This window comes from Hetaerina americana, unplaced genomic scaffold, assembly GCF_022747635.1.
Source record: "Hetaerina americana unplaced genomic scaffold, ioHetAmer1.1.p SCAF_2, whole genome shotgun sequence".
Taxonomy (NCBI): Eukaryota; Metazoa; Arthropoda; class Insecta; order Odonata; family Calopterygidae; genus Hetaerina; species Hetaerina americana.
The window spans coordinates 45,226,418-45,253,594 of NW_027286763.1; positions in this window are offsets into that span (position 1 = coordinate 45,226,418).

The following is a 27,177-nucleotide window of genomic DNA, read 5'->3' on the forward strand; positions in this document are numbered from 1 at the left end:
CAACCCAAGGCCACGCAAGGCCGAAACGTAAGTTACTTTCTTCACGGCCCTCGTGTGTCTATTGTGGGTCGATTACACACATACTGCACAGTTAAGGAAAGTATATGCTTGGCTGGTTGCTATTGTTGAAAAATGGATGAGAGAAACCCCCTAGACTCTGTCAAGTGGAACTGCCGAATATTAGAAAATAGTAAAGAAGAGATGTGATTTGAGAAGAAAAGGTACACGGAGAAATTTATGGTTGAATCTGTTTGAAGAGGCTAGATATATTGAATTCTCAGGAATAGAATAGCATATATAAAACTATAAATGAATGCAGTGAAGTCGAATAGACGCATTCACGGATGGGAAAGGATGGAAGAACTTAGGGAGAGAGTAATTTATTTTTCGTAGCATGTAACCAGGCTTTTCTTGAAAGCACTTACCCAATAAGTGAGCGGCATGGAGAGTATCCAGGTATTCAAACTCAATGTTATAAGAACTCTCTATGAAATTCAAAATTTACAATCTAGCGTAGCAGTACACTGATATTACAAATACTTTCTGCATTAATCTAAATACCTGCTCCGACGTGATATCATCAAAATGTACGAGAAATAGCATGTAAGAAATCTAATTTTGCCAGTAGAGTCATTTCTACGTATTATTTTTTCTTTCTTTTGATTAAAGGTAAGGACAGCGTTACAAATTGGAATTAAAGTCTTACATAATTCATTGCTATTAATAGTTTTTCCTGGTGCCACTGCTAGGCGTAATGAAGGAATAGTCTCCAAATCATCTACCTTTAAAGTTTGGTCTTAATTAATCGCGTACCTCATCCTTCAAAGATTAGTACCTTGCTGGAGAGAATTCGATATCAGCCCTATTAAGGAGAATAAGGCAGCGATGACAGCGGGCTTCCTCAAGTGACAACATTCTGGAGGGATAAAGAACACGACAGCTCTGCATGTGAACGGCGTTTAATAAAGTTTTCGTGAGAGAACCGATCACTGGTGACCGGAATATGATATTTATTAATCCATATCATTGTTCTTGTCCCATAATAATTACTCATTCTTCATATTAGGAATGTGAAAAAAATGGTTTTTTTCTCTTAGGCGGCTCTACTACGTAAAAAATATTTCAAAGATCTACCGTGCCTTCTAAATGGTTTTATTTTGTGACGACGCCAGAGACACGTTGAAAAATACCTGAACTGTCACTTCCGGTAGATGGATTTTGGCCAAAATCTATTCAGTTCATCTACTCGTAATACATATTTTAAAAACACTATTATGTGCTACTCAAGGATAAACGTCATTGAGTTCTCGGACTCTCTCAAAACTACTACGGAGATGCAATTCGATTGTCACCGTTAAAAAAATGGTCAAAACGCGTAAAGAGGATCCTAATACATGTATTTCCGTTAAATCCCGAAGTCAAATATTTTCATGAAGAATATAAATACCACCCCCTAAATTACGCATGGGGAAAGTAAAAATGAAAATAACAGTAACATAATGGCTTCAAGTTTTCTTAAAATGACATTGGAAAGTATCATATTCATGGGAGCCACGAAGTTTATTCATCTACTAATTTCACTGAGAAAGGAATGCGTAAAAATTGCCGCTCGCAAAAATGCCGCAAGTCTCGCCGAGATTGCGATGCGTGCGTGCTTGCGTGGAGTACGCACTGCCTAAGAATTCGGGTTGTGAGAAAATTGGACATGCCTTCAGAGGTGTGTTAGGGAAGGTGGGTCATGATTCAAAGGGACTGAGTGGAACGGCAGAAGGGGGGAAGCGCCGAGGAGGCGTGTCCCCGGTTTAGGAAGCAAAGGAAGCCGCCGCCTCCCCCTATAACACAGCGAGAGGGGCCTGACGTAGAGGTGAATACCAAACTAAATACGTTCCCCTCAGGGGAGGAAGAGGAACGAGAGGATCCATTGATATCTTGAGTTGAAAATAACTTTGATCCTTTAAGATATTTTGTTCTCACACCCGAGTGTTACGTTTAAAATAGATATAATTTTACATTGGGAAACAAATGCTACTGAATATTCACGAAGAAATGAAGAGGGAGATAATTTGAAAGACAATGGTTCCAAATTTTATCATTGACAACCTTCAATTGTGATGAATTAGAAGTTTCAAAATATCAATATTTTATTCCCAAGTCGATCACTCTCGTTATCCATCACGGAGCATTGATAATGAAACTCCGGAAGGAAAATGAGAGTCCATTTCAATTTTGAAAGCTAATTATCAATTTTTCAGCCAAATCATTTTTCTCCGTCAGTTCTAACAATAACCCAACATTGAAACAGTGATGGAAACATTTTCTACACGACTCAATGGCTATTACGTCAACCATGTTCGGCGTGACTTGGTGGAACGGAATTTGATGCATGAAGAACTAGTAGCGAATCTAGAAAACTTCTTAGTTGGGAGCCCATTTTCGCAGGAAAAAAATATTTTTTATAAAATTTTTAACCCCTTTTACGTATTCAATCAAGGTTTTTAATCTACTAAAATACCTAATGATCTCACCAAGGCGTATAAACGCGCGTTTTAAATTATATTGAGTGATAAAGTGATCAGAAAACATACTGTGTTTTTCATTTAGTCAACTGTTGATTTTAATAATTAGATTAACTTTTTTCCCTACTAAGTATATTCGAAATGCTACCACCAAAGCGCTTCAGATTTTTATTTGCTCTAAAGGAAAGAAATGAATTCAATACTGCAATAATACAATTTTGGGGCCGAATTCTCAAAAGAGAATACAGCAGCCATGCTTGTAGCTAAATTATTTCCTATTGTATTGGGTTAACCAAAATTATTCTGCAGGAATATTCTTCGTTTCTCCCTTAAACGTTATTGAAAAACATTTCTGAATTTCAACCTTGATCAAAGTCACAGAAATCAACGCGATGGTTGGTTTGATAGGTGAGGATTGACCTCATTCAATACTAAGCCCAAAGGCGTGTGAAACTCATACATAAGGGAAGGGAGGCGAGTTTATTTCCTTGTGTCCCTTTGGTTTCTCAGAAAAAATTGATTATCTAAAAATTGCGCAGTTTGGGTGAAGTCTAGTGTGCCCGATATGCAGAGATTAGTAGAACGATGTCAGCGTGAGAGTGGAGCAAACAAACAAATGCATTTTCATGTTTATGTAAGTCTTAGTTGGGATAGGTCTCAATACATAAATTGCCATAGAGGTTGGGTGAGAAAGCCATGGCGTCCACTAAAGTCACGTAAATAAGTCATAAGTCAACTAAGTGTACAAGACTTTTATATTATCCGTCCTTCAATGGCCACCAATATAATGAGCCATTGAGTGATATATGAAATAGAAAGTTACTGTAGAGATACTTTTTCTACTAATTAAAAATTAATGAATATTTTTAATTCACACATGTGATAAACAACAATATATCATATACCTTAATTTATTGTGTCACCTTTTTATGGTAGCCTACCAATATTTTTTAGTCAAAGTCAGTCGAACATTAAGGTAAAAAGAAAGAAAGATCTTTGAAGAAATTTTAAATCCGTCATTAAAAATTGAAATATTTTTGACCAAATCTTGCATTCCTCCATTAGGAAACCATTAAAAATAGATATGCATGGAGATATCACTAATCTGTTAGACACTTGTGCGTTTGTGGTTATAACGTGTGAATTTAAAAAAAAGTTTATCTTTTCTTAGGATCATCACTAAACTTCTGTTGAAAGGTCGGTCGAGGCAATGTCAACATCATACTAAATGGGGAAGAACCAATTTAAAACAATTTCTATACTTTTCTACATTAATATGCTAGTGGCGACATAGTAGGAATAATACGTCATAAATACTGTAGATTTGATATAATAAAGTAAACCTTTACAAAATCTCTCATTGAGGCATTATATGCTACAAATTTATTTTATTTGCTTTCATAAAAATTGGAAAAGCGCTAAAATTAATGTTTCCCATAGAACTAATTTCAGTGATAACCATTATTATAACCATATCTATTTACGGTTAGAGGAATATTACAAGTTTATGGGCCTGAGGACACCCAACAGAAAAATTGGAAATACGTGGAATGGAAAATACCATGACTGAAGTTGTTACGATTTATGTTGGTGGTTTTTGTCTGTTAATTAAGCATGTAACCATTAATACTTAAAGGAAAACGTTTTGAACAGATGTATGAAAGGGAAGGAAAATAATAAAGCACACATCAAAAGTTACTCTATCCTTTTAAGTTTAATATTCAGGAAGATATTCCATGAATTTTTAAATAAATATTGAAACGTCTTAAAAGGTCTGTGAAAACTATGGTCAAATTATCCATCAGGGTACCTGGAAGTCCCTTCTATTTTCTGTGTATCTTTGTGACCGTATTATATGTCACATGCCTGACCGACAGAACAATACTTATAATATATGAAATAATTAAATAAATTGTATCTCATTCTACGAAAAGTGAAGAGTCAGGCGTGATATTGTGGAATCGAGACATAATGAAAACTTCGTTGCAATTTTCCACAGTTAAAACTTTATTGCCGACCATGGTTTCGATACACTGTATCATCTTCATCCTTGTATTTTCCTCACCTGAAGATGATACAGTGTATCGAAACCATGGTCGGCAATAAAGTTTTAACTGTGGAAAATTGCAACGAAGTTTTCATTATTGTATCTCATTCTATTTTATTCAGTACGTCATTAAATGGATTGTACATACGTCTTCATTTAATGAAATTCTAAATCGTGAACCGTGAATTATTAATAAATAAATATATTTTATAGGTGTATCACTATTTCATTTACAAATTATAGATACCTCTTTGACAGTTTCGAACCATAAATGTAGTGCTGATTTACCAATTACGTAATTAGATATAAAATGAAAAAGAATTTTCCAAACTAATAATTGGCCATCATGTGGAAGGAGTAGTTTGAAATTGTTGTTAATGGAGCACCGATTTCAAGGATTACTTTATCATAAAATTAATCGGATAGTTACAGCATTCACCTCAGACGCATCGCAATTACGGAAGCTCTCCCACGGAAAATCCCATTTCTTAATGTAAGATTGCAGGCGGCGATTCCTTAATGAGTAATGGTAGCGACGAAGGTTTCATTTTGTACTTCAATTCGGTAACTGGAATGAGATTCGTAAATATTGCACTGTAGCGACTAGTCTTTAATAAAAACGACGGGCATAATGGACAAAGCTTTCATCCAGGAGTCGACTGCATCCGAGATAAATTGTGGTAAATGGAGAGCTTCCCATCTTCGTATTCGTTCCCGCTACGATTATCAGTAATTCAAAGCAAAAAAAAAACAATTCCCCTTCTCAGAAATAACTTTCGTTACAAGGCCTCTACTCTAACGCCCTAACAACGGATACAATGCTAAACGAATTCCAAGAAAGCAGTATGCAAGCCGAGGCATTTCCCATCGACGCCATCCATGAATTTGCGACCGCTTAAGTTTTCTGCGGTTTATGCCATTACCTTCTCGAATGATTTTCATGGACAACGGTATTTTTTTTCAATTCGGATTGCCGTATTAAAGAAACATAATTAAACAAATGAACGATTTTCCCAGCTCATCAGAGCAATTAACGTTTAAGAATGACAATCAACTTATTTGAACAACGGTTAACAACTCTTCAGCACGGAAAAAAGTAATGCGAAAAAATATAATTCTTTGCGAAAAATCACAATCTTCAAAGAGTTGGCATCTTGAATGGCCTTCAAGAGGATTGAATGGAAATCTGCTCGAAAAAGTTAATATCACTCACTGATTAGGGCATTTGACTTGAGTAGAGTTGAGGATAACAGTGAAATGCGTATTTATGAGGTGCAACGAAAATATATAGTGAATGAAAGATACGATAAATTAACAATTGTGCGTCATCCCATGAAAATCCCACAGCGCACTGCACACTAATATACCTAAATATATATACCTCTGGCCAAATCCAAAGACAAAGTAGTGTGAAAATAATTTAGCGACTCAACAAATTTATCTACAGATAACATTTATCCTAGAGAGGCCAGACTGCAATAATTTAAAGCTATAATCCTATCGAATTGATAAACATTATCGTGCATACTATCTCCAAAGTATTGGAGTCGAGTCCATTTGCAATTACAACTACATATACACCGTACGCGGATCCGTGAAGCACCCTCAACTTTGCTATGAATGCAACCGCAATATTCACCACCACTCAACCAGTCAAATATTTGGTTTTAAAAAGTTAAATTTTTCCAAAAAATGTATCTGCACTAGAAGAATTAGATTTTATACCTTGTGTAAAAGTGCATTTTAAGAAAATTGTTTCAAACATATTGCCTTCAAGTTTAATTCAAAGTATTGATGGCATCTTAAGAATTTCACCTTAAGATAATGCCAATAGATAAAAGATAGATCATCCGACACCCTAGAATTACAGATTCACCCAAAATATGAACTCAGGTAGCTACATATATAGATAAGTGACCTATTACATTAATTATGATGTCCTTCCATTAAAGATTGCCATCTTTCTAAAACAACAACAACTACTAGTACACTCACGATTATTTAGTGTATTTAGAGTACTGTAATTTTTTAAACTAGGATTATGTAACTTATCCAAAAGACTTTTTTGTATTTTTTTGATTGTATAAACCAAGGAAAGCCTTTCCATTATTTAATAATACTAATATTTTTATCATTGGTATTTTACCGTTAAGGCAGGTTTTGGATGTGCACAGACTGAACACTAGTACAATTGTTAGCCTCGCCCAACACCCTTTGACACCCCAGAATACAATAAACGTTTCTTCAATTCCGAATAAATTCTGTCTTCCTTAATTGAATCCAATGTGTCTATTCTTTGCCCCCCTCCAACTTGCTAACTTAGAGGCTTCCCCTATACCAGTCTTCAGCATTTAATCGCCAATCAAAATGATCTGCATCCATTCTTCCTGCTTTCGTTGAATTTCTCACGTCAACGCTTTCCCTCCTCTCCACCATATCCGGCATTTCTTCGATGGTTTTCCTTTCCATCCATTCCGCCGTTTGTAACCTTCCCCTCGCTAACATTTCAAAAGCCTCCGATTTACGCCTATCATCCTGCTTCAATGACCATGTTTCCGCAGCGTACAAAACCACGCTCCGGATCAAAGTTTTCACTGATCTTTTCTTAAGATCAATAATAATACATAATAGACGTTGAGTAATCAACTTCCCTGTCATCGACTTCCTCCCCTTTGTGAAATAGTATTCTTCGCGCAACGCAATTCATCCTTTGATACTCCGACTATTTTGACCACGTTGGCCTAAAACACTTCCAAGATAAAAATACTATTCCACCAGCTCTAGTTTTAGCCCTCTCATATTAACGTCAGTATGTTGCATCTTAATTTTCATATCTATTCAAGGACATTTTTTTAAAACAAATACATCTGAATGAAAAATATACCCACTTGTGAGAATTTGTCGATGTAAAGAATAAAATGACTTATTTCTACATAATATGTAGCTTTTCAAATGTAGTGGCGCAATATGGGTAGCAGGGAATACGCACTCGGTGCGCTTGGACAAAAGAATACATAAGAGATCCAGCCAGCGTAATGCAAACGACTCTCTGCGTTGCACAGGAATTGGGTATTAGAACTGTCATTGTGAAACACACCTTTAAGTGCAATGCTGCTCAATTACTGCTTATATAATATTATTATTGTAAAAACGCCAATACGAGAAAACAGAAATATTCTAAAGCTACCAATTTCAGTCATAAAATAAGAGGAAACCCGGAACCTCGAAAATCTGACTTATTGAGCACCATCGTCGGCATATCTATAAAAGAAACACTTGCATTCTTATTTTTCTTCAAACAGCCGCAAAAATTCAAGCAAGGAATTATGACTAAACCCAAATAATTGCCCGTAAGCTACCGCAGGCCGTGTGACTACATCACAAACGTGTTATCCACTGCGGCAATTGCTTCGCCGAGATTAGCGAGTCATTCGGGCGCAAATGCAGCGGATGTGCTATAAATTACAAACGTTTAAACTTAAATTCCAGAAATGTACGAATAAGATGCGATGAATCTAATCATTCCACTCGAGAAATACATATAATCTAATCCGATCATAATATAACATCCTTTTTCAACAACTTGAATTAATTTCCCATGGGTCATAATGCATTTCGCCACACCTTTTGCACAGCATGTAAAAGGAATAACTCAATGAACTTTCCAGAAAACTAAATAATATGCCAGTTTAAGAGCAGCCTCACTAATGTAGGATCACTATTCTCTCCATAGGATCATCCATTCATTCATCCTGTACGATAGACGGTAGATACTGACGTTCTCGACCGGTTCAATGAGACATCACGCTAACTTCGATGGTTTGACGGCCACAAGAGTTTTTGAATTTGTTGCCCAATTTATTATTAAACTACGTCAAATTTCTGCTTTAGCCGTCGATTAAGAAGTCTCATCCTAGGGTACGATTCTGTAAGTTTTCTCACCGAGTGCAAAGAGAAATATTTTTCTTCAGCAGAATTCTCCCGATGCAAGTGAAACTGTCAGTTGACCGTAAGGGAAAAGATTCTAGACTCAAAGGATGGAGTGTTGTTCTATACATATATTTATGGAAGATGAGACGTTTTTAGTGGTATTTGCCGAGCCAATGAACTCTTTCGGTGTTACTTCATTACACATTTCCGGCACCCGGTTCCATATTGCACCGGTGATTTTTCTGAACATGTTAGAGTTAATATATTTAATATTTTGTAAATATTTTGATGGTTAAAATCTCAAAACTTTTCTGGAAAAATGTTGCAGAAACGTTTTGAGAATGTTCCAGATGTTCCCAATGTTCCAGAAACGTCTTGCATGCTCCCAGGGAGCTGGTTTTTTTTAAAAATTGCTATTGGTAGGTTGGTTTCAAACATACAGGTATATATTGGTAAGTAGAAAAGACGTAGTTGTTGTTTAATTGTAGCACTCAAACTAATCGTTGTTCAACATTCAAATCCAATATCCGCGTTACCCAAGGGGTTAACATTTTACAATGGTAACTATGGACTACTATGGGATGGAAAGCAAACGTATGCGAGTAGTACAAAACCTGTCACCTTTTCGGAAGTACCTTAAACTGAATCAATTAGCTGTTGTAATCTGGAATGAAGGAATTGCTCCTCATAAATTTTAATCCTCTAAAATATTAAGCTTATTAATTAAACTACTCGACATTTTTTATGTAATTATAATATTTAAGTTTAAAGAACAACAAATTGCGATGATATGCCCAGAATACAATATTGAATTTTATTTTATGACTAGAGTATTCTGATTTTTGCTGTGCGATGAGCGATATTCTGCACTCGTAAATTGAGCAACGTTTAAAAGAGATATGACGGAGGTGATGATGATATAATGCTTCAATTCAAATTTTCCTGACAAAATGTAGGATTTATATAAAATAAAATATTTAAAAGCCTTTTATATTATCATCATTTGACGATTGCGTATAATGAATTATATTGGATGCTGGCGTGGGGTGGTTGGAAAAGTATTATGAAACGTAGTTCCAGCTTATCATCTAAATACTCCAAAGATGTGTAAATTAATCTCTACCAATTCATCAAAGCACTTGCAACGACAAAGAAAGTCGATAAACTCACTGTCGCAAAACACAAATTGTCCTCGAGGGAATACTTAAGGACTGGCTCTCTGGACTGACGTAATTGAATCTCACATCTGAGCCTCTCGGAATTTGCTTTGTGAGTTACAGACATGGGTTGGCAGACTCAGTTTTTCCAGTTTTATCCTTCTCTTTCCTCGAGAGAAACGAGTTACGGAGAGAGGCTGGTGGCTTCTCTTTTAGGAGATTCGTGAAGCTCCTTTCTTGGAAGGAACGAGTTACAGACTTGAGCCCCTGGAAAAGGACGTGATACAAGTCCATAGATTTGGAAAAGGTCAGCGTCATATTAAGGTGTCAACGGTTGTTCCGTTCTCAAGGAATCGAGTAGGGTATCACTCAGAGAGAGTCATTTACATATAATTAAGGTAATTTCCATGAACCAGAAATTCACTGAGTCTCGAGGACTTGATGATTAAGAATTGAGACCGTCTTAAAAGCGAAATATTTACCCCGATTTCATAAGAAAAGAACCTCGCACGACGACTCAACGCATTCTCCTGTCCACCATTTTCAGAATTAATTGCAAAAGCACTTCCTATTACTTATTTCTCTTTTACCCTCCTCGTGTGTCTCATTTCCTCGCATTAAGAGGCATTCTCACACAATTTGCCCTCTGTCGCATTCCTCGCCTTTCCCCCATTCTTCACCGAACCCACACACGTGGATTCCCGACTAAGGTTCTCCCGGGAGCTCATCCTTCGTGCCACTTCCTGCCCCGAACCCTCTCGATTCTCCGCCGTAATTTTTCTCGACTTGACTTCCAACGTTCGCTCCCACCACCATTCCCAGCCAGCCCGAAACTCCTTGCTGGCCGCTTGTCCGACAAGGGAAAGAATGCGAGATGGCATCATCCAGCTGGGTGTCCGACACGGAGGAGGAAGAGAAAGACATGTGGTGGAAAATCGTATTCTTTTTATAGCGACGAAAATGTGAAAATAAACAAGATGTTTTCACGCCGTGTGCTGCCTTAAATGCTGCACGTGCCATTAAATACGAAAACGCCGAAAAATGCGCCTGAACACAAAATTAAATCCATTAAAAATTTTCTAAGCCAAATTATTACGGAATTGAATTGAAAATGCTATTATCGTAAGCTTAAACGGCAGATTTACCCATAAAAATTTACCGGCTTCATCATTATTATTATCACTACAATTAGCATTAGTCTATTAGGTTAGGGTAGGTTTTTTTATGAACCCTGGCACCGCTAGCTACATACTGCACTCATAGAATCCCCTGACTAACGTCCCATAGAAAACTATTTTAATCCCATACCGTATAATAAGTAACATAACTCATTCTTTAGCTCTGAAACTTTCTACCTTATTTAATCCCGGGCAAAAGAGCCTATATTTCCCTCCCTCCACCTAGTTCTCCCACCATTCTCGCCTCTTATTCCGCTTTCAGCATCCCATTGCCTCTCAGTATCTCTCTCATCCACTTGTTCTGTCTACTCTGAATTTCCCCAAACAGCCGTCTCTGTTCCCCTCTTACCATGGCAACAACTTCATCGTTTGTATTCCTTTCCGTTCATTTCATTTTCCCCGTTTTTCTCAACATCCCCATCCCCATATACTTACTTTTTTAAATAATTCACATCCCATATCTATCAAATTGATTTTGCGATGCACTAAGTCATGACTGGTTGTATTACATTTCCGATATAAATTATAAAAATTTCAATTATAAAAATCTCTGAAAAGCATTCATCCTCAAAGTTACCTCATGTTTTCAGGTGTAGAAAATTTCAATCAAACTGAACCTATCCGTTTATTCAATAAAAAATATTTACGATCCTGGGCAACAATTTTGTAATAGGTAGTAAGCCATATGATAACTTGAAAGTATGATTTTAGATAAAATACATATAAAACTACAAGAAAACCAGGCTGAATTTACAGATAAAATGCAATGAACTCATGCGTCAAAATGTAGCTTAGAAGAATGTAAAAGTTATTTTCGCTGCCGTCATGAGTTTAATAATTCCGAGCCAGAAAATTGCAGTACCCTTAAGACACACAAATTACAGTAATATGATATTCGTAATGATTCATAGAAATATGCCCTTGCGTTTAGAATAGGTTGGTAATTTTCTGTCAAAGAAGAATGGTAGGGAGGCAAGAAACCCAGTGTTGGAATACGCCTTCTTTAACAGACAACATAAGCATAAAAATGCCCACGATATTATTCCTTATCTGGTGTCTGGATGTATGGCATTTTGGATCCAGGACACAATCGTAAGAACGACACCCCATTAGCTAACAAATTTGGACGATTGGCTCGAGAAGCGGGTACACTCATCAAACCACCGATCCGAAAACCTCATAAATGTGTCAGTAAAATTCTCGAGAATATTATTGAAGAAGATTTAGGATATACGACTAAGTGTATATACGCCGTATACATACAAAATTCTACCACATATATCGTGTAGTAAATCTTAAGCCATGATAGGCTGAGGAACAGATAAAAAGGGCGTTTGGGACGAAGGTCGATTTCTAGTTGCAGTAATGACGCTATATCCTATTACAATTTTTCCGCGTTCTGTCTCCGCATTTTAAATTTTAAGGTTTCTTATATACCTTATATATGTTCCGAATTAGGTACTCACTTAAAGGTTGGTCTTACGTATTGATATAATTATTACTGTCTTTTGGGCGTGTAACTTAAAGTAAAAGTAGGTATGCCATGAGAATTGTTTTTACTCTGTATTTCAACTCTGGCTTAGAAAGCCCGAAAATACTCGATTTCATTATTTTTCATCTACCAAGATGCTCATCGGGAATTAGATTTGCAAATACTCCCATGCCCTTCTATTATCTGATAATTGCCTCCTAATTTCTTTAAACTTCTTCGTGCTGACATCATCCATTTCTTACCTCTCGCAATTCATCGTTAGCCAACCTATGCTCCGTTATTATAATCTACAGGAATATAGCGCCTGTGGTGCTTCAGGATATATCCAATTAGTTTTCCTCTAAGTTTTAAGTCTTTTTTAAGATCTAGCATAGGCTCCTTACTGTACCTACTCTTCAAAGAACTATTTGTTGTATGTGTGGTGACAAAGGGTGGTATTTGGTTAATAACCATGGAAATTATTGAGAAAACTTACAGAAAAAATCATAAGAAACACAAAAATTGTATTACCATCATTATGAAATGACTCGTTATTTCCCCGGCCTATGATCTTCCTTTCTCTTCTTCCCCAAGCGTTTAGGTCCTGGAGCTGTAGAAAAGCGAACTCTCTAAATTGGTACTATTTGCTGTTATTTGTACTTTATTGAGAACCTTATTACCCTGTCATTTTCTCTGGCTCTAGTCATATTGCATATTCTATTAACGGAAATCTTGCTGCATAGACAAAATATTCTACCAACTTTCAAAAATCTTTTTACCTAGTCCTCATTGAAAATTGACTTCCTTGCCTCACCTAAAAAACTTTCTTTCTTAAAATATCCTTATTTTAGAGTATATTTCTTCAATGCGCACTCCCAATTGGCTGGAACCCCCGTCGGTTTTCTCATAAAGCCTATACCATATCCTCCCTATATTGGGGAAATAAAATGATTTCAACATAAATCATATGTTATCATTGCCATATCAACTCTCCTTGGTCTCAATTATTCTGATCTAAATACAAAATATATCAAGGGCGATAAATGTTACGGTCTTGATTCTTTCTCTGCTTTTTTCATTTACTGGAGCTTTCAGCATTACCCTATGTATTGTACCTTGGGCATCGACAAACATAATTCTACTATCATTATGTTCATTTGGATGAATATACGTTGGATTCTAATTTACATCCTTACAATCTATATCTAAATTCACGAAGTTCATAAAGGTCAGCTATTCTTTTGTACTCTTTTCTTTGATACGATAAGACCGTACACCTTTATAAATTTTACAACACCTCAGATTTAAATTGATAAAATTTTAATTATACTTACATACCCAGCAAATTTCCTATCTATTTTTTGGCATTTCACTGTTTTCATAGTCTTCTAAGCGTTAGTCGTCGACTATTTTTTTCGAAAAGTTTCACATTACTCCGACCTTTCCTTATCACCATGGGAAATGTTAAGTGCTTCTCAAAAACTACCGTTATTTCTCCTGTCGTATACAAGCACATATATTTCATAGAAGTGTATTTCATTAATTAACAAGTGGGGAAGTGTTAACGATTTTAAAAACGTGTTCCATTGTAATTATAACACCACTAATTCATTTCGGTTCTTTTTGTGCACAGTAGGCAAGACCATATTGGTAAATACTGTTGTTTTAATTTTAATTTAGGAATAGTCATCCGCCCGTCAAACATTTCCCAGAAAATTTACCTAAAGTTCCCGGTCGAGATCATGCCGTCAAGTTAGAAGAGTTAAGAATGCAATGAAGACAATAATGTGATTATCTTTTTAAGCACCGTTGTGCAAGGATTTGAAGCAAAGTAGTTTCATACCGGTACCGAAAGATATCTTGTTATTGGAAAAGAAATCAGCAAGCACTTCCGCAGATACATGTTTTTCAGATCTTACTAGCTAGTAAATTATCCTGTTTCCACACTCTCTCAGTATTTATGATAACTGGTATCAAATATTTCCATTAGACCTACGGACGTAACTGCTAGACACTCTCAGAAAACCTATTGCAAAATATATACCTTCAAATGGTAAATTTTATAAGAGTTATTTTGTTCTGCTTTTATGCTTATCACGGAAGGCGTGGTTGTACTCTCTTCTCTGTAGTCGTATAAAAACATTCGTACCTCGAGACGCAGTGTCTTTATCTCGATATCGATGATCAAGTACTCTTGACATATGTTATTACCTCTGAAAAAGATCCTTAGTAGTCAACATTTGGAGTTTACATTCACTCCTGCGTTAATTTCGTCAAAAAAATCTTCTTACTACACGTTGTCTATGCAAGTCAAACCATTCTCCTCCTCAATAGCCATAATATAAGTCTTGAGGAATAGCGAAAATATCACACATTGTATAGTAACGGGTGACAAGAGCTAATTTACCGTTCGGCTCTACGAGCCAAAGCATTTCCTTCGTGCACTCCAAAGCAAGAAAACGATATCAAATTGAAAAGAAAGAACGTGAAAAATGCAAAATGAAATCTCGCAAGCTTAAATATAGCCGGTCGTTGGTTAATACTTCCTTGATGGCTAAGCGAGCAATGCAACGTTTTAAATACACCAAGATTGCATTCGCTAATTCATAAACAACTGTAAAAAATAATTTTAAAGTATGTCTTAAGTATTATAAGAGACATTATTTTACAAACTATTTATAAATTAACAATTTGAAGCACTCGTGATTTCATTTCTCGATACGAAATCCAAACAAAACAAAACGGAACCACTCCTACACCGGTAAATCAAATAGCCCAATTGAAAACTTTATCCGATTATTTTAAGCATTGCATGATATATATATATATATATATATATATATATATATATATATATATATATATATATATATATATATATATATATTTATAAGGAAATATACCGGTTAAGGTAGGTTTTTGGATGGACACAACTACCAAACAAACATTTTATTACTCCTAACTAAACACAAAATCCATCATCCTACTCTATATCAGGTCCCTCTTCACCTCTGAGTACTTTCTTCCTCCCTTCATCCCGTCCAACATCCCTATCCTGTTCCTGCCCTTTCCTCGTTTGCCTAATATTCTCCCCTGTATTACAGTCTTCCATATCCCACTGACGATCAATACGCCCTTCATCCATTTTTCCTGCCTCCTTATGATTTCTTAATAAAATTCCCTCTCCTAGCCCACCACTAGTCCATCCTCATTTGCTTTCCTCTCGGTCCATTTCACCTTCTCCACTCTTTTTCACAACCACTTTTCAAAAGCCTCCAATCTACGTCTATCCTCCTGCTTCAATGACCACGTTTCCGCGCCGTACATAGCTACGCTCCATATCAAAGTTTTTACGAGTCTTTTCTTAACATCCTTACTCAAAGTCCCCGTCATCAACTCCCTCCTCCTCGTGAAAGCCTCTTTGCCTAGCGCAATTCTTCTCCTTACGTCCCTACTACTTTGACCGTGTTGGTCCAAAACACTACCGAGATACGTAAACTGTTCTACCTGCTCTAGTTTTTGCCCTCTTACTTTAATGTTAAGATTAGCCTTTTTCTTTCTAGAAAATCGCATAACCTATGTTTTATTAATATTGATTCTCATCCCATATCTGTCGCACTGTATTTCCAATTCACTCAGCAATGCTTGCAACCCCTTGGCTGACTGACAAACCAAAGCTTGGTCTTCAGCAAACCTAACTGATTTTATGAATTCCCCGCCCACCTTCATTCCTAACTTCAGTTCTTCCCATGCCTCTTTTATCATTTCCTCTGCATACAGGTTGAATAGCAACGGTGATAATGGGCAACCCTGCCTTACACCTCTTCCTAACACTGCCCATCCGGACTCCATGTTCCCCACTCGCACCTGACCAGTCTGAGGCATTTACAGGTTGCGGATTAGCCTCCTGTGCCTCCAATCTATTCCTATTTTCTTCAATATACTCATTAGTTTTTCCCAATTCACTCTATCAAACGCTTTTTCGAAATCTACGAAACAGGCAAATACCTCCTGATTGTGTTCTATATTCCTCTCGATTAATAATCTCATTACTGCAATGGCATCACGCGTACCTCTCCCCTTCCTAAACCCAAACTGATCATCCCCTAAGTAATCATTTGCCCTACTCTCTATCCTTTTGTTTATGATCCTGAGAACAACTTTAGCTGCGTGGGATATCAAACTAATTGTCCTGTAGTCCTCACATGACGTGGCCTTTACCTTTTTCGGGATCGGAACTAAAACTGCTCTCACAAAGTCTTCCGGCGAGATTCCCTCCTCATAAATGCTACGGATCAGCCCATATAGCCTCTTCCTCCCACATTTTCCTAAGCATTTTAAAAGTTCCACGGGAATGTTATCTACCCCCACGGCCTTATTTAGTTTCATCTCCCTTAATGCCCTTTCTATCTCATTGTCTAGTATGCCTGGACCTAAGCTGTCTTCCTCTACGTCATATAGTATTCCTTTTCTATGTCTAACTTAGTTGGTCTAAGCTCTTTACTATACAGTTCTTCTATATATTCCTTCCATCTCTCTTGGATCTTTCCTGCGTCAACTATTACCTTACCCGCCTTATCTCTAACTGTTAGCATAGATCTTCCTTTCTTACTTCCCGATAACGATTTAACTTTGCTGTACAGCGCACCGATTTCACCCTTCCTCTGCAGACTTTCCATATCCTCGCACTGCGTCTTCCACCATGCTTCTTTTGCTTTATTTGTTGCCCGCCTCAATTTATTGTTCAAGCCTTTGTACTTCATTTTGCCTAATTCTGTATTTACATTTTTCCATTTTCGCCGCTCATCCATCTTTGTAATCATCTCATCCGTGATCCATGGTTTCCTAGTCCTTTTAGCGTTAACGGCTCCAATTGTGTCTTTTCCGGCTTTAGACAACCCTTTCTTAATACTTTCCCATTTTTCTTCGATAGTACTTAGCTCTTTACCATCCTCCATGATTTACTCTACCGCCTGTTTATATTCCTTCCTTTTCAAACCATTTAATGCTTCTACATTCCATTTTCTAACTCGCCACCCCTGCCTTATCTTTTTGAAACGGACGCTACATTTCATAACAACTAAATTGTGGTCAGAGTCCGCTTCCGCTCCCGGGAAGCCGTGCGAATTTATCACACTGTTGCTCAACCTGTTTCTAACCAGGATATTATCTAGCTGATACCTTTCTGAGTCACTTGGAATTTTCCACGTATACCTACGTTTTTTGTGGTGTATAAACCAAGTGTTGGTGATGACTAACCCCTGTCTCCTGCAGAACTCAACTGCCTTCTCCCCGCGGTCATTCCTCGTGCCTAAACCGTAGTCTCCCACCTCATCACCATCTCTTCCTTCGCCTACCGTCGCATTCCAATCCCCCATCACTATCAAATGTTTCCCTGTAGGAACACACGCGATCATGTCCTCTAACTGATCGTATATCTTATCGACCTCTTCTTCCTTATGGTTGCTCGGTGGCATGTATACCTGAATAACAACCAAGTTTGTCAGTTCTGCTTTTATCTCCACTAGTAATATTCTATCCTTTACCTTTTCTATGTTGACTACGCTTCTTCCTACCTCTTCATTTAATACTATGGCAACCCTTCGTTGTCTCTCGTCCCCGCCGCTGTATATTATTCTATACTTATCACTCCGGTAATCCCCGCAATCCTTCCATCTCACCTCGCATGGACCTAAAATATCTATTTTTCCCCTTTCCATCTCTCGCTTAATATTCTCCAGTCTCCCTATCCTCATCATTGTCCTAACATTCGACGTTCCTATTATAATGTGGTCTTCTTCTGCATCTTCTGTCCTGCTGCTGCTGGTTTTCCCTTGCAAGGGTTTCGTGGGATGACGACCGCGGAAGCCTTGCCTCCCCCGCTGCCGGGCACGTCACATGGCCGATTGGGCCGAGCCCAGTGGTTGCCAGGACTCAAAATATCTGTATAGTCCATCATATTTTTCTTGGGAATGATAATTGAGGTGGTTTCCCGTTGCCTTCCTCAATAGTGTTTTTAACGTGACACCATCACTTACTGGCCGCCCCACTGGGGTCAGACGGCATTGCAGCCGCCTCACTGAGGAACAGACGCTGAGTGGACTACCTTTCGTCTGGCTCCTAACCTTCGACCTATATGGCATGGGTGTCCGTAGCAGGAGCAATTATTATTACTCCCGCCAGCACTGCTCTAGGGGTCATCGGAACGCACTAGCCCTTCCACCACGTCAAGGCTGTAGTATATATATATATATATATATATATATATATATATATATATATATATATATATATATATATATATATATATTTCTCAGGGTAAATTACGTTTCCTCGATAGCTGCCTAGATAGCAGGACGTGCCTGTGTTCACCGAGTGTCTAAAATCGCCGGCGTCCGAGGCTTCGGTCGCCGGGGTTTGGAGAGCGGCACTGCCGGACTCTCTCGGAAATCGAGGTTCCGATCGTGTTTTGTTTCGAGCGGCGGTTGACCGCCTAGTTCATCAAGAAGCGCGCAGTTTGACTCTCGACTTCTTCCGCCGGGAAGGCCCTACTTTTGTTTTGTTTAGTGGATCAAAACTGACCTTGACTCCTGGTGTAGAGCTTAGGCTCCTTTTGTTTGCTACCGCCGGGTGCGTGTGGCGGGGAGGGAGCGTTCGTGAGTGTTTTATTTCCCTTTAAAGTGCTCGTTTTTTTTTGTTGCGCTTTCCTTCTTCATGCTAGTGTGCTGAATTTGATTTCTTCAAATGGCTGTGCGCCGTTTAAACACGCTCGCCTTGCAAGTTGACGAGAAGGCGAAGCCCCCTACCCCGTTGGAGGTCCACCTCTTCACGTTAGAGTCGCTGGACCTCACACCCGAAGAGATAGTGGCGATCCAATTTGGATACAATCGCCATTTGATATTCCTGAAGTTGGCAACCGAAGCTACAATGACTAGGATTTTAGACAATACTCCGCGGAAACTACCGTTTCCGTCTTTAAGTGACCAGAGGACGACAATAACAATTGACGAGACTTCCGGCAGCCCGTGTAATGTCAGGGTTCTTTGTCTCCCCGTGGAGACCCCATTGGAAGACATAACAGGCGAGCTCCAACGCTTTGGTAAAATACATCGCTCGTGGGAAAACAGGTGGGAGGGAGAAAATATGGCGCGGGTGCTTACTGGCACCAGGGTTGTGCGGATGACGGTCGAGAGAAATATCCCCTCGTACCTCCACATCGGCGGCAACCGGGCCATCATCATCTATGAGGGTCAGCGCCGCACTTGCGCCCGCTGTAATCAAGAAGGCCACGAGCGCAAGACCTGCCCTCGGAACCAGGGAGGTAAGAGCTATGTGGAGGCAATGACGATGCCCTCCAACCCTAACGCCGCCGTGGAGATGGACGAGCCCGAAGTGGCTGTGGAGGAGAGAGCACGGTCGCTTCTACTCATCGAGGGTGCGGTCCCGGCTGCTCCCGTTGGTCCCCCGCATCTCCCTTCAATTGGAGGGAAATATCAGCGGGAGCGAAAATCGTCAACGGAGGAAAGGGAACCGAAAAAGAAGAGGACAGACAAACCCAAGCTCCTGGTCTCGAATACCGTTCTACAAATGGTTCACATACCTACCACCTCGCCTAATATCACACGACCTCCTGCCCCCGTCTCCGTGAGCTCGTCAAATGAGGAGGGATGGTCTTTCGCCCCCCCTCCCCCCGCTCACGCCATCGACGCCCTCGCTACGCAATCCTTGCATCACGGGTTTCAAACACCCCAAGAACCTCTGGTGACAGGTGAGGAGGATGCATCTGATTGCGATGTTTTCCAGTCCCCAACAGCTCATCCCTCGACCCCTTTATCATTGACTGTAAAGGAGGCGTCACCGACCCCGGAAGTCGACCCGCATACAAGTTTCCCAAAGTCAAAAATCCCACATACCCCATCTTCTTTCCCCATTAAGGACAGTCAATGTGTCGACGATCTTCCCAGCGCTTCTCAAGATACGGACCACAACTATCTCCCCTGATTTTTCCCGACCACAACCCTTCCGCAGATGAGCCCCAGTCCGCCACTCCGACCCTCCCCGAGGGTGCGTCCTGCCCCTTGGCGGCCCCCAGCGGTGCTCCTTCGAAGAAGGCCCCCTGTGGAACGCTGCCGAGTTACCCGGTCTTCGTGGAGACCACGGCTGGCTCTTCCTCTTCGGATGAGGCCGGGGGGGAGGGATGTGGCGAAATGCCGCGTCCTCGCTCGTCGACCCGTTGGACGAGGCGTCCCGGGAAACGGCGAAGCACTCGTCGCCCGGGGTCGAGTCGCGACCGGAGCGACGCTAGCCACGATCAGAACTCTGGGAAGTGATGTCCGGTAGCCACCCGGTGCCGGACACACTTCGTCCATCGTTGGAGAGTTTTTTTTTTTGCTGAATGACTGATTGAATCGATAATTTCAACCCTGCCATTGATAATTTCTTACAATACATAATTTTCCATTGCTAGCTAAAATCTCCCTCCTAATATCTGTGGACCTTGTCTTCCTTTCTTTTTTTTCTTTCTAAATGTTAATGGTCAAATTCACGACTATGCGTCTGTATGCATATGCTTATGTATGTGCGTGTGGATATGCATGTGTGCGTATGTATGTACAAGTGGATATGTATGTGGTATATGTATCATATATGTATCCATGTATACACTTATACTAAAGAAAAACAAGATGTACCCATAATCTGTGACCTGATATTATGCATAATGCTAACAAACTCTGTAATATTCTGAACCGAATAAAATAATTTATATCATAGCTCAAGTGGTTAAGAGCATCCGCCCGGCAAGTGGAAAGATCCGAGGTTCGAGTCCCGGTCAAGGAAATATTTTTACTCTTGTGATCCGTTCGATTCCGCCTTCCCCACCTTTATTGTGTTCGTCCTTTATATGTGTTCCTATCCCTTTTCCTTATTTCTGTTTCTGTATATATGAGTATTTATTCACCGTTTGGCGGGATTTCGTGTTATATATATATTTCGTGTTATTTCGTGATATATATATATATAAATATATATATATATATATATATATATATATATATATATAACACTTTTTGAAAGTCTCACGGACGTGAATAATAATGTATAACACTTAGCACTAGTGGACACAGACAAAAAAAACCGAAAATTCTAAAAATAGTGAGTCTCTTTTTTGTGTGTTTCTGTGTTTTTGTCTGTGTCCACTAGTGCTAAGTGTTATACATTATATATATATATGTATATATATGTGTGTGCGTGTGTGTGTGCGTGCTGATCTCTCAATGTTGCAATTTCGTTTTTGCTATGCATTTGATTTTAATCCTCGTAATAGGGATGTGTAAATATCCAGTGTACTGTGAAATATCCGGAAACTATTTTTACTCTTTCCATCAAGTAAAAAAATAAATCCTTGTGGTACGATAAAATCATTCCGAGAGATTATCAAGAATTCACCAAACTCACCCTTTGACCATGATAGGTGAGAGAAGTACACCCCAATTTAAAACTTGATGCTTTAGACGATCCCAACGAGCGCATATCTCATTAAAATACCTTATCATAAACACAGCCGCCCATCGTCGAGGATTCCTAATTCACGGAGCTACGAACCAATTCACATTTTTTTTATCCCGATGAAGCATCTGATCACTATGCACCCTTATACAAAAATTCTCGCCTGGGAAAAAAAGACCGGTGGATAAGGAAAGCATTAAGTGATGACAGGAGGTATTCTATTCCCTCCCACCCCCATGCTCAACCCAACTGCAGCCAAGGAACCTTCGCCGCACCGAGGCAATCGACTCTCCCCCCCCCCTTTCCCATTCCAACGCATGATTAGCGAGATGCGAGACATAGGAACGAGGGAAGACTGAAGAATCAGCCTACTTAAGGAGATACGAAAGGGAAGCGAGCACGGCGGATCCATGGGACGCCCGAGGTGTTATCCCCCTCAGCCTCTGGACGCTTTATTATCATACACATCCGGGCAACGCTTTATTGGCTGAAGGTATCCCTCCGGCGAGGGCCGGAGGACAGCTTCCCAACGCACGCCCCCCTTCACGGCGAGGCTTCGGGGTGGGTGAGCAGAGGTGGAGTCGAGGCGGTTAGATGAAAAGGATTCTGTTCAGTGGGGAGTGGAGGGGGGGAGGAGATGGGACACCCAAAACGCTGAAAAGGTGGGAAAAACAGGTGGAGCCCCCCCGCGCCGCCGTAGGGTAAGGAAATGGTATTTTTTTTCCTTCTCTCTTTCCACCTCTCCCGCTCCAAAACACATCTCGTATACCTCAAGAAGAGATGTGGGAAAGTGAGTTGGGGGAGTCTTGAGGTTGAGGAGGAGATGGAGGGAAGAGAGCGTCGATGGAGAGGTTTTGAGGAAAAGAAGGAATATTTTTTCTCTCGAGAGAGGGAATTGTGGAGGAATAAGTAGAGTTGGGACAAGGAGAAGAAGGTCTTGGGGGGTGTGGGAGTGGCCATTCCGTCACGCCACCAGATTGACCGAAGACAGGCTAGCTTCGCTCTTCCGCCATTTCATTTTTTTTACTGCCCCTTGTCTCCCTTCCTCGTCTTGCCGCTTCTCCGGTATCAATCCACCTTCCGGCCACCTTCCGATTCTCCCCCGTTCCTTTTTAATCCTCAAGATTTTTCCGGCCCCGGCCCCTGTCTTCAATCTCCCCGCCCAACCGCTAATAACCTTATAATTTTGAAATGCATCCCGAAATGAACGCAAAACGTTTGGTAATGAATTCACCGCATGGATAAATTTTCGAACACCGTCCGTTCCCTTTTCTGTCGTTAAGTGTCTATTGGCTGGCTAGCTTATTGTCTACCACAAAATGGACGAAAATGTATTCTAACCCAAAATAAGGAAGTTTCATTTGATCAATTCAAAGAATGACCTTAATATATATCTTGTTTTTAAGTGTCAAATTATTTTTTCGGTTATCTAAAAAATCACGATAGGCCTATGAATGGTCAAGGGTTAAATTTTCTAAATATAATGGTACTAGTTAGATCTAAGTGCAATAGTTCCTTGAGTTATGATATCCTTTTGCCTTCCTAGCACATACTCAGAGATACTTTTCCATTCCCTTTCCATTCCTCACTGACTTCAAATTAACACTTTTATTAGTTTTCGATGCAACATTGTAGGTAAAAGTTGAAATCTTTAGTTGGGCCCCTCTCATACCCCACCTGATTTTACTTATCAGTTCCCAAATCTTTTCCACGAAACCCCATTTATTAACCCAACATGTATAAACCTGCCAACGAGATATTAGTACATCAAATTTGCCAACGGTATCACATGATGTGACTCAATTTTCAGTTAATTCCAATGTTTTTCATTGATCTAAAGGTGTTACCTGACTTGAGTTTGTTATTTCTGATGCTATTGAATGTGCTAAATATATGGAGAAATAATGCTGTCATTAACTCTCACGTTTATGGTTTCGGTGTCGATCAATTTGATTATATGTCATGAAATATGCCTACTGAGAACTGGAAATTGAAATAACATACGCATTTCTCCTAAAATACCAAAAAATTTGAATTAGAGAGCGAGTGCAAAAAAATTGAAATTTTCGAATTACAAATCAATCGAAAATCAATTAAAGTGACGCGAAATCTATAAATTCATGAGGAGTTAAACTTCGTTTGTCATATTCTATTTAAAGGAATGAATTTATTCGTCAGGCTCCAACGCCATCACTAAATGCAAAATGAAATCATTTCCCCATCGTACTGTGGTATAGAACGAGGGAGAAAGAGAGCGCGAAGTGACCTGAGAAAAGCTAACTAAGGGAATCATAGAGTCCAAAAAACAAGAATCAAGCTACCATTGCAGCGTAATGAGAAGCAAAAAGACGGTTTGTTAGCCTCTGAGATCATTCATCTCTGACGCTACATTCTCTCCTTATGTTTCTACGAACCCGCTTATCCCACCAAATATTTTCCCTCTTTATCCTGTTTTTCCACCCTTCAATTTCACGAAGCATTAGCCGAGAAAAAGAATGTCCTTCTCCCTGTACTCCGAAAATAAAAACTGAGGAATGCACCTGCATCCGTCCCCATAAATTGTCTCTCTCCTCCGGATTTTAACCTCTCAAAACAAACCTCCGTAACGATTTTTCACGCCATATTAGCAATTACTTGTTTTTTTTATTATTTGTCTTTATCTAAGCCCATAACGTCGTAACTGGTTTTACCTTTTGTCTTATAGCTTCAAAAATATTTTTCCTGAAATTATTCTCGAGAAATCGTAGTTTGGTTTGAGCTTCTGAATAGGCACGCGTAACTCCTCGCGTAAAAAAACCGGCAATGCAACAAAAAGTTGGTGTGCTTGGGCCAGAATACAACATGCTGTGACCATATGGATGCCATTCTCCGTACAATGACTTCGGTCTACCATCCGCGAACGTGTGGCAACCCTAGATGACTCAAGACTCGGCAAGTGGTAGAATGCAGCCAGAAATATCGGTGAACTTCCGAAATAATACGTCACTTTGTTTGCAATAGTGTAATGGCAACTCACTAGCAATATTTATTCAAAAGTATTTATTTATGTATTTATAAACTGTACCCGACGCATCAAAAATTAAATGCAACCAAAGGAGGCAGTCTCCATAACCTTTTTGCGATCATGAAAATGCAATTATATAGAATTCGGTCTTTTCAGTCGAGACGAGGTGAACATTTAGTACGTATTAGTTAAATTGTTTTAGAAAATTATAATAGTCCAACTAAAACTTGACTACACACTCAACTTAAGATATTTGGGCAGTAAAAACCACTGTTTTTTACATGTCCACTCCCTCACTACAAGCCATTAGTTTAAAGGCATGACAAGAGATAATAGAGGTGATTAATGGCATCAGAATACCCTAAATGCCATAGCTAAGTATTTTTAGGGATAACACTTGGGTTTCCTAAGAATAAAAAGTTCGTAAATGGGATCTTTTTTATAAATTTACAATTTCGCTAGCCCGAATAACTTTCAAATTCCAGCAATAGTACAAAGAACCCAAGAAATTCATCCTGCAATAACTGAGGAATTAATTTCTTTAAAAGTTTAAACTGAGATACATACGTGGTCTGTGCAATAAATGCGTGAACTGGTACAATCTGGTGGCCATGACGCAGACTATAGCCGTGACCACTAGCGGTGCTAGTTGCTTGAGATCCAATGAGCCGTCTGTGCTTGGCGGATCGTCGAGCTGTGCGTATGGTTCCAGTTATGTTACTTTCTGTTTCCCTGTTTTTACTGCTGGTCGAAAATGGAAATTGATGAAATCGCGGAGCAACGAATCCACATCAAATTTTTGGTGAATTCCGGTAAAAGCTATCAAGAAATTACAGAAATGTTAACAGCTGTTTACGGTGATAATGCTCTGAAGAAAGCATCCGTTTTCAATTGAATTAAGCGTTTTAAAGATGGCCGACAAGACACCACGGATAATGCAAGGCTGGGATGACCTTCGATCACCTGTGTTGACGACAACATTGATCATGTGTGGTCCCTTGTCCTTAGCGATCGTCAAAAAACTGTCCGAATGATAGCTGATGAACCGAATTTAGGAAAATCAGCAGTGCACACTATTTTAACCGAGGATGATGGATGGATACGTCACCATAACAATGCACCTGCGCATTCAGCATTGATTTCTCGCCAGTTTCTAGTAAAAAATTAAATCACCATCCTTGATTATCCTTCTTATTCGCCAGATTTCGCCCCCTGTAACATTTTCCTATTCCCCAAAAATGCAAAAATGTGATGAATTATTATCACTGGGAAGATATGGACACAATTAAGCAAGAAATGACGGGAAAACTAAAAAGACTAGCTGCCGAGGGTTTCCAAGGGCTTGCTTTAAAAAGTGTAGAAGAAGATGGAATAAGTGCAAAGCAACGAATGGAGAGTACTTTGATGGGGACAAAACCGAAGTAGACTAAATTTTGCAAATTTTGCAAGTTTTTAATGGCCTCAGTTCGCGTATTTATCGGATAGACTACGAAAAGGAATAAGTAGTGTCAATGAATGTCAAACCATGCAAAAAAACATATCACCCTATTCAAAGAACTGCGGTAGATGCTACCATAGTAATTTTTGACTAAGTTATCCACTAATATGCATTAAAATGCAGACGTTTCAAAGTGTAAAAATCATTCGCCTTGACCGGAATTCAAACCTGGATCTCTCTATGTACAGCCCGGTGCTTTACCTAGCTAAGCCACCAAGGCATTTTAATCCATATATTCCTATGTCTTTTACAGCATGCAGAAATAAGTCAATAAGGAAAAATTAAAGAGAATATATATACTGATGGAGAAAAATCCCCTCAAATTATTATTGACCACCGAAATACTACATGACGTCCATTCAATAGCAATTATAAAGGCGGTTATTTAAAGAGAATAGAAAGTTAACGCAGGAAACAACAGAAGGGACAGATAGAGAGAGAAAAATTTAAAAATGCATTTATCTTAAGGGCTTGAATTTAATATTTAGGCAAAATTACACATTTTCCTTATACTAGGCCGTAAATACTTGTATAACGCTGGAAATGGAAAACTTCAATTTTACAGTATGTTCGTACTGTTAAAATTACTGGACAGCTGCCATGAAATTATTTTGTCCCACTCATTCCATCATACACACAACTACCTGACTGGCAGTTGTAGAATCATATGGAAAAGGAAACTAACGCCACATAATTATGAACACACAAGATTAATTAAATGGAAAATGCGATCTTAATCAAAAATGTATACAAAATTAAACAGCTGCGTTTTACATGAGAAAATTCTTTTTAGAATAGGATTTCTTAATGAGCATTTTTTGATGATAGATATATCAGAAGTAGAAGACATTAGCTTGTTCATTAATCAG